Source organism: Dermacentor variabilis, chromosome 9 (genome assembly GCF_050947875.1).
Source record: "Dermacentor variabilis isolate Ectoservices chromosome 9, ASM5094787v1, whole genome shotgun sequence".
Taxonomy (NCBI): Eukaryota; Metazoa; Arthropoda; class Arachnida; order Ixodida; family Ixodidae; genus Dermacentor; species Dermacentor variabilis.
In genome coordinates this window covers 100,603,255-100,613,411 of record NC_134576.1, presented here as the reverse complement: position 1 = coordinate 100,613,411, position 10,157 = coordinate 100,603,255, and positions in this window count along the sequence as shown.

Here is a 10,157-nt window from a genome sequence, read left to right as displayed (position 1 = left end):
ACCGATGCTGCAGCCCGGTCACAAGAACAGGCTCGTGCAGCCAGGCCCAAGCAGCAACTGCGTACCGAGGATCTGGCAGCCTACCAAGCCGTCGTTTAATGAGCCGTCGGGATTAACCCAGTGATAAACGCCGGGGCCGCACGTCTCAGCTTCGCTCGTTAACCATGTGTACATAGATAATCATACGTCATCGAACAGCATAAGGATGTTTTTTTTATTCATCAAAAACAAGTTTAATTGTATGGTCAAAAAACATTTAAAATTTATTTTGCAAGAGTGCGTCGCTTATCATAGTCCCAATATGGGCAAAGTAATTGTATCAAAGGATTTTTCGTAGTTGTACGGATATCAATATTTCTTTCATTGTATCTTACATCCCTTCAAGGCAAATCGTTTCTCCTGCGCATACCGTGGCCTAAGGATGCACCCTGCACGAATTGCCATTTGCATACACCCTCTACATACTAGCCGTTTCGCAAAGCAACCTTTAGCCTTTCTCGCTTTTCAAGAACTGACGAAGGGCTATTTCGTCCATGCAGAATCTGTGCTTCTCTTCATAGACTAAAGTTTGACGTGCTTACTGGACTAAACAGCGTTAAGAGCCCCTCAAACGTACAACCACACAGATGACGGACAAGGCAAGTACATTACCTTCGCAAGTGACAGTGTCAACTGCATTCCGAAAATTTGCGGTTGTCTATGACGTCACTGGTAAGACGGTTTCCACTTGAAGCATGATGTTAGATGTGCCGCAGTTTGACTGCGATACGGCCGCAGCAGCATGCGACGAGCGCCACTTGTGACCGCAGCGCCACGTTTGTCATCATGAAGCGGAGAAGTGTCGAACTACGCACGCTTCGCGCCAGGCGGACGGCATACCTTCCCAACTAGCCACGTAAGCTTGGTGCCTCGGTATTTAGTTTTCTCTCGAAATTATTGTGCAGCATTGGGAGCGCGAAATCTGTCTTTCTGCTACGCGACTTTGAGACATTAGAATAAAGGGTATGCGCCGCCTGTAATGTAGCTTATTATAAACAATAAGTAGTTGAGGTTAGCTAAGGCTTTAGCAAGATCTGAAAGAAATGTCGACGCAAGCACTTAGGAAAGCTAGCCAGTTTCCGCAGGTTGTACATGTGCGTACGACCGAACAAAACAGCTTTCTGTTCAAGTTATGCTTGCCTTCTTGTTTGCATAAAGGTTCCATGCACTAGACAATGACTATGGCGTGCATGCTATTGACAGTTAGCATAGAGAAAGAAAAAAAAGGTAAGAGTGGACACTCTCATATACCCCAGCGGCCCAATCGACCCTGGCGCACCTGGCGGTTGGTGAGAGCAACTGTCCCGCACTTCCTGTTTCGCTTTCGCAGGCGCGAAATTTGGATTACCCCGCGTAACCGACGTTAGACTGTAGCGGAAGCTTGTCATTTCAGACCACTTTTCGTCACCCAAACGGCAACGATTTTATTTTGTCGTTTTGGTTTAGCGATTCCCTATTTCGTCGAGTTCAATATTTGGTGTGAATTGAGGTCGTGACGCAATCTTTATTTCGGTTAAGTTATAACAGATCGAGATAGAGGTAATCATAATTCACTACGGCTTTATCCATCGCGCTTGTCTTCTGTGTTTGGTACAGGCGGTCATATGTATCAAAGAGACAGAGTTTCCGAAATGTTCTTTTTCCAAGGAAAGATAGGCTTCTTCTGGGTTCTGCCGTTGTTAAAGCACCACGGCACACATCAGTAGCTGCCGTAGCTCTGACCGCCGGACAGCATGGCATCAGCACGGTCTGAAAATGTCAATAAGTTCACGCTTCGTTATTTACCAAAAACATATGTACACGTCACAACTGTACCAGGAAACCGCTTTGAATGAATAGTGAACTGATGCACAAAATAAAACCACCGACACATTCTGACCTCTGACCCATAAAAGTCTGACTTACAAGGATAAATGTTAAGACCCCGTACAGGGGTGTTCAAAAGTTCCCAGGCCGTCATCCTATGTAATCGCATGGCATCGCGGCCTATGAACTTTTGGACACACCTGTACGTACTCAGTATAAGGAGTACATTGGTAGGCAAAATATCAGTTCACATAAGCGTGGTTCACAAAGCGTGTTAAATAATTAAATAAATGCGCAAATGCCTTTCGTGGTGGCGAATCTTTATTGTAGTACCACGCGACTAAACTCATAAGGTGCTCTTGTATATTATAGCGTTACAAGTTTAGTGTTTTCAACAACGTATAATTATAGGCTAATCAATTTGCCAAAGTTAGAACCAGCGTAGGACAATCGGCCGTTTAATGATCGAAATCATCCGGGCAGAAAGATAGTTGTGGCTCTGCCAGCGCTCCTATTCTTTGTTTCTACTCAAAAGGAATAGCAAAAGGCTCCTAAAGTTCAACTTTCAGCCTCAGCTAGCCACCCAGGTCGAATTAGAGCCGATGTATCATCGCCTTCGACTTGAGATTAGGCTTAGCGCACTAGCCGTGTTTGCATATGTGCAATCGATGCTACCGGGTTAGAGCATAAAAACTACGGCAAAGAAAAGCGCTTCTAGAGTTTACTTTTAACTCCGATGCTTCAAATAGAGCGCTGTTTTCTTCGCAAGGTGTCTGTTGAACGTGGAAGAAGCGGTGAACTCCGACACCAGATTTTTCTGCTTTAAACAAGTAACAATTATTCCAGTTTCTAGTTGACAGAGCGAAATTGTAGCTGCCCTACCAGTGCTCGAAATGGAAACGTCAGCGTATGCAGTGCGCGTTACTGTTTATGCTGTAATATCTCTAACATTGCTTTGTTACAATGATCGAAAATTGTATAAGAAGACACCGTATTGATCCTTAATTGCTTCTTTGATTGTTGGGATGCAGTGTTCTTGTAGTCAATCTTCCAAAGGAGGCTACGAAAGAAAAACTTAGACAGTACTCTCTTCAGAATGAAGTAGCTTGATGTGGTAACAGCGTAAACGTTGCCGTAACATCTAATTTTGTGTGCTGGCAGATAGATAGAAATGCCGAACCATGCACCATGAGCAAACCAAAGCATCTATCACGAACAAATAATTAGCATACGTGTAATATACGAGCACTCTGTCGACGCTCTTGACTTGTTTCATCTCTTCGATTAGTGTTTAACTTTGCCTGATCATTGGCTTATGTGTTTAGTGTTAGTGCTTTGGTTTTGCTGCTCTATAATTAAAAACACGACTTAGCATTGCGAAGTGGTAATGTAGACAGCTCGTAATTCGTAGGTAAGGAGTCCCAATGCTGCTAGCAGTAAGTCTCTAGCATTTCGTTTTTCTTTCATTTCGTTTCTTTTCTGCGCTATGAAGTTTTTTGTCTCACCTATTAAACACAATATTTACAGAAATTGGGGAAAAGCATTGCGTGATCCGAAGAAAACAATTCCACCGCCGTGATGAAAATCCGAGGTGTACAAATCAGGAGGGCGTAAGTGCTGCAAGAAACGCCTCCCGTCGCATGCAGCTATCATCGAGAAAAAAATAGTTTATAAAGTTTACCGACTCCTTCAACGCTCTAATGCGCTGACTAGAACAGCAAGAATTCGGCACGCGGGCGTATAATATTAAGGTCGCCCACGCCGTAATCACCTTCGTCGGCATGCGGGTGCGCTGGAATCCCGGGCACTCGGGCAGCAACGGCGACGCTGCGGCAGATGCTGCAGTGAGGGGGCTGTTATTTTGCCCGCTCATCTCCCTTAGAGCCAGTCCATCTCGCTCCTGTGCACTTGAACACAGAGCAGGAGCGTGGACGACTCCCAGCAAAGCAGGAGCGGAAGACAAAGGGTACCGCACAAACATGCCCACCCTTTGCTTTAAGCGGCTTCCTCAGCGCGCGCAAGCTCTGGTGCACAAGACCATGCAGGACTGGACAGCACAGCAAGCTGGGCGAGTGGGTGACTGAACATTCTGCTAAGGGTAGACAGCGCAACCTAGTTGATAAACCAGTTGTTAATTCGCGCTCGTATCGTCCACTTGCTTTTGTCCTTCGTCCGGGTTGCGCTGCCCACCTGCAGGAATATGTTCGAGAACGACGCCAGATCATCTAGGGCAACACCTCGACAACGGAGTCTCCATCGTACGTACATGACGTTCTTCTTTTTTCGACAACGAAGAGGAGGAGGAGAAGGAGCCGAACGCGAATATCGCCAGGGAAGTGCAGTACCTGAGAACGTCAGTCAGTCGGGCACCTGTTATGGAGCGGTCCCGGTATCGCGACAGTAGCAGAAAAACACAAGCGACGGGGCATTAGTTAACTGGAAGCATGGGCTACGCCACCGCCTCAATTCGACGCCATGCCGACTATCAACGCTCTATGAGAACTCGTGCGCGAGACGGGTGAGATCGGATTGTTGTGAACGTTTGTTTTTCTGTTATGTTTTGTTTACTTTACGATCCCCACAGCGGACTCTCAACCCTGCTTAAGGCACCGAGCCGGCCTTGTTATTAAAGTTCATTTTTTCTCTCACCTGTTAGACGCAGCGCAGACACGAATTCTGGAGAATTTCCATATGAGAAACATTGCGAATTCCGAAGAAAATTTATCAACGACTGAGGAGACATTCCGATGGGTAGGAATACGGAGCACGTTAGAACCACAAAATAACTTGCGCATCAAGTGCCCACCAGAAACACGGTGGTAAATGGTCTTTTTAAACATATGAGCTCATCAAAGGAAATGTGTCAAGGATTCCAAGAAATTCTCATGCCTCTATTGTGAAAGGACATAACATCTCAACAGACACACATAAGAAATATTTATAAGTGACATTCATACCGCATATAATATGGATGACAACTTTAGTTTGAAAAAAAAAACCGCAAGGGTATTTTCTCAGTTTCCGCTGCTCAAAATCTCAATTTTTGCGGTTCCACCAAGTAACAACATACAGAGGTCTAAAATTTGGCTCTCTCGTATACGATCATCTCCCTTCGACCATGTTCGCAAAAAAAAAAATAGATACGGGAAAGGATGATTATTTGCCGCGTTTACGCATATAGTTATATTTCCCCGAGCTGTGCGTGATCCCTTGAGATGACTTCCATTTTCAGACAACACCGCCAGGCGCGTGACCGAACACCGCATGCTGCAATGCCTAACCCCCACTTTCCCTCGCTCCTCCTCGCACCCAAATTCAAGCCTCTCAGTCGCATTCTGACCAGTGTCCATTATGCATGAGCTTTATAAGGACGTAGTTCGCGCTTGCTTGCGATGACTGCGCATGAAAATTTCATGCTGCGCGGCAGCTGAGGTCGTTGGACCTGGCGGCTGTGCTGTGACACGATAGTGTATAGCGTTCGTAAACTGTAGTGACCTTTTTCTTTGTTCACTCCTGCACAAGGATGGCAGACCAGCTTGCATGAGAGCAAGTTTCCTTCCGAGAAAAAGCGTTCCTACTTGTGTCGTGCATAGGTTTTACTTGGAGGTAGACATGTTGTTTCTTTTTGTCTCGGAGCAGTCTCGGTCCTGACTTCGTCGAAAAGCAACGTCGGACAGAGAGAGAGAGAGAGAGAGAGAGAGAGAGAGAGAGATTTATTTACAGAAAGGCAGAGAGGTCGGCCTGAGCTATGACTTGCTCTGGCCTGCTACTCTACATTGGGGAAAAGGGACGGGGAGAGAAAGGGCTGATGAATGGTGATGATGGTATAAGGAAGAGATGCGCATACACAAATTCAGAGTTGTGGCATCTCTAAGGCCGTGCGTGCAGCCCAGTGGCTTGGAGAAAAATTATAGCGGCACTTGTCATCAGGGCTGCACTGTTTGCATTAGGCCAAGGACTTAAAGAGACTCGTCTCATGGCGGCCTCTTATGGTTCTTTGCAATAGAAGAACATCAAACATATTGTACAGGAAGCTTTAGGCCCGAAGGGAATACGATTTCTGGCGACGCAAATTGCGAATGCTTGCTCATAGCGGTAAAGCCCGGAAGCTTAGGTGACTTAATAACACCTCCCTTCGGTGGTGTGCACGGTGGACAGAGACTTCTCTAACTACAGGCACTTATTGAAAGCGCGTGCTTATAAGCGATTTAGCTCTGTAAAATTAGTTCAAGGGACAGAATGATAATTACGTTATAATATAGCTCGTGATTTGTCATGTGCCGTATATATATGGATATGGGTCAACCTTTTATTTTGTTGCTTTAATATGTTACCCAAAATGAGCTATCGACCTATATTCGTGACCACATGCTATCGAGAAGCGCACCGGGCGGAGGAGGTGGCCATCGCCTTGGCCGTCTCCGACCCCGGATGCGCTACAGTGTTGTGTGACTCTAGAACGGCAGTGAAGAACTACGCCAGAGGTAGGGTATGTAGTGAGGCCGCGCGCATACTGGCGCAAGGCCGAAGACATCGCACACAAAAGCGCTGTGGTGATCAAGTGGTTTCCGGCCCACATGGGCAGTGACGTGTCGGAACGCGGGAACGTGAACCGCAACGAGACGGCCAACTCGGCCGGGCAAGGACTAGCCATTACTTAAATGATATTGCGCGACAAAAAAAAAAGAACGACACGGACGTGAGAGAAGACGACACACCAAGCGCAATTGTGGCGCGCTCGGTGCGTCGTCTTCTCTCACGTCCACAGACAGACAGACAGACAGACAGACAGACAGACAGACAGACAGACAGACAGACAGACAGACAGACAGACAGACAGACAGACAGACAGACAGACAGACAGACAGACAGACAGACAGACAGACAGACAGACAGACAGACAGACAGACAGACAGACAGACAGACAGACAGACAGACAGACAGACAGACAGACAGACAGACAGACAGACAGACAGACAGACAGACAGACAGACAGACAGACAGACAGACAGACAGACAGACAGACAGACAGACAGACAGACAGACAGACAGACAGACAGACAGACAGACAGACAGACAGACAGACAGACAGACAGACAGACAGACAGACAGACAGACAGACAGACAGACAGACAGACAGACAGACAGACAGACAGACAGACAGACAGACAGACAGACAGACAGACAGACAGACAGACAGACAGACAGACAGACAGACAGACAGACAGACAGACAGACAGACAGACAGACAGACAGACAGACAGACAGACAGACAGACAGACAGACAGACAGACAGACGGACGGACGGACGGACGGACGGACGGACGGACGGACGGACGGACGGACGGACGGACGGACGGACGGACGGACGGACGGACGGACGGACGGACGGACGGACGGACGGACGGACGGACGGACGGACGGACGGACGGACGGACGGACGGACGGACGGACGGACGGACGGACGGACGGACGGACGGACGGACGGACGGACGGACGGACGGACGGACGGACGGACGGACGGACGGACGGACGGACGGACGGACGGACGGACGGACGGACGGACGGACGGACGGACGGACGGTGAACTTTTATTCAGGTCCTGAATAAAAGTTCACGTCCATGTCGTTTCTTTTTCTTTCTTTTTTTGTCGCGCAATACCATTAAATAATGGATTACCAACTTGCCCGGAATGCTGCTCTCATTCAGGACTAACCAACCGCGCAGCTGCAAGCACGGCCGACTCGGAGTGTTGGTCGCGGTGCAGTGCCAAGGACAAGATGACCACCTTCAACGAAATAGTGAAGTGGCACAGACTGAACAGACAGACTATGCCGCCACCTCACTCGGAGCTTAGCCGGAAGGAGGCAGTGTTATACAGGCAGTTACAGACGGGGTCCCTGCTTACCCCGGCGCTAGCTAAGCAAGTGTGTCCGAGTGTGTACGCGAGTGACGTGTGTAGACTGTGCGCGAAGGAGAGAGCCACCACGGCTCACATCCTTTGGGACTGTAGCGTAAATCCGCGAGAAGCCAGCGAGAAGACAACGATCCCGTCGCAGCTAGAGGCTGCAACGAGGAGCGATGATAAAGAGACACAACTCAAGGCCGTCCAGCAGGTCTCGGCAGCTCTGGAGAGGCAGCGACCGCGCGAAACCGAGGAGAAGGAGCACAGCACCCCCAGGAAGGGGGCGCTGGCCCTCTCGGACCCGCGGAAGTAGTGAGGAACCAAGACCTTGAGGAGCACAACGCACGAGACTGACGTAGTGGCCGCGTCGCGCTAAAAGCTTGTCCTCCCTGCGTGGAGGGAGCCTAACCGATTCTGCAGGCATTGTTAATAAAGTTGTTCTCTCTCTATCTCTGCTATCGACTCATACTCTTGAAGAGAGCTGGCGAAAGTGCCGAGATAACGCTGTTTCACCGTTGCGCCCACCGTAAACTCACTCTCGAGATTATCCTTACTAACTTTAAGCAATGCTTACATATCCTGTGCACGTGACGGCACCCAGGGCTACGTCGTTTTAGCTGCTGAGGACGACTCGTCTGGAAGTTGAAACGAGGATCCGGCTCGTGGTACTGACTATCGAGATTTATAAGCCGAGCTTACTGTATGCAAAGTGTGCCAAGTACAAAGCTTTTCGTTTTTCTAAAGAGATAAAGCTTCGGCAGTAGCAGTGGCCAAGCAAGCATCGCCCTAAGTTAACCTTCCTGTTTCCTTGGGGTGCCGCAACGACAGTCGCAGTTTATTCTACGCTCAGTATGCTCCGTTTCTACGTGGGCGGATAGCTGTCGTCAGCTCGTCGGATGACCATCGGTCGCCGTGGAGGCGGTAACTTTCCCAGCTCATTGAACTAGCCCTTGTCTTGGGGGCACACAGACATTCGGGACAACAGTGTCGCCGGTTTGGGCAGCAGTTGTGGCCTAGAGAGCATCTTTATATGTTCATCCTCCTGTATCTGCAGGTTTGTACTGCTAAACAATACAAGGTGTCCTTTGTTCTCACTTCATCGTGACTGCTGATGAACCATAGTGCCGAACATTTGTGCTTTTGCCGTAAATTTGATTCTACAATACGGTACCTTCCGATGCTGAACTCCAGAAGAGGGTCGAGTCACCCGCCGTGGTTGCTCAGTGGCTATGGTGTTGGGCTCCTGAGCACGAGGTCGCGGGATCGAATCCCGGCCACGGCGGCCGCATTTCGATGGGGGCGAAATGCGAAAACACCCGTGTGCTTAGATTTAGGTGCACGTTAAAGGTGGTCAAAATTTCCGGAGTCCTCCACTACGGCGTGCCTCATAATCAGAAAGTGGTTTTGGCACGTAAAACCCCAAATATTATTATTATTAGGGTCGAGTCGCTTGATAAAAGCGAATTGGAAGATCTCTTGGATGATGTAATTGGGAGGCTCGTAGAAAAAAAATATTAAGAACCATGATGTTGGTGAACATGGTTCACCTTGTGAGACCGCTAAATTTATCATTAAAGAACATGATGCAACGCGTGCGAAAGAGGATGAGCTCAGTGCAGCGAAGATGGCTCTTGTGAATCAAAACGAGACCGTAAGAAAAAAGGGGGTGGACCTCAAATACTATTATAGGATCAACGATGTTGAAATAAAGGGTGTCATTTGTTCTCAGGGAGAAGATTGTGCAGCCATTCTCAGGCAGCTAAGGCAGGCAATTAGCTGTCCTTATTATTTTTTTTTCACTTCGCAACCGTAAGCGAGGGGAGGGGGACGGAGTGAAGAATGCACTCTAAAAAAACTTTGCACCCTTTGGGGTGTATATCTGCCAGATAACAATAATCGCCATCTGCCTTGATGCGTTTCCTTTCTTGAAAGCGCCGCGCCCGCTACTTTCCTGTCGGGAATGCTTTTGTCATGCTGATGACGCGCATGCCGTTCATTACTGGAAAGTACCGGGCTCGCAGCGTTAAAGAAAGGAAACGCATCAAGGCAGATGACGATTATTGTTGTGTGGCAGATATACACCCCAAAGGGTGCAAACTTTTTTAGATTGCGAGACTAGAGTTATGATTCAGCACGTGCACTGCACAAAGCACGGTGTTTCTTCAGCGTGGGCTCACCGCCCTTCAACCAGACAGACACATGAGAGTCAGGGACAACCTCCCGAACTCTGTTATTTCATCGCTATTGTCTATTAACGCGATTAGCACTCCTCTGGAACATCACTATATAATATATATTCGGAAAGCCTTGCCAGAATTTATATATTCAGGCACACGCCTCAAGCGGACTACGCGGCGCCGCCGCGAGGTGGTGCTGCATTTCCGGAAGACCAGTAAGAGTCAATTGG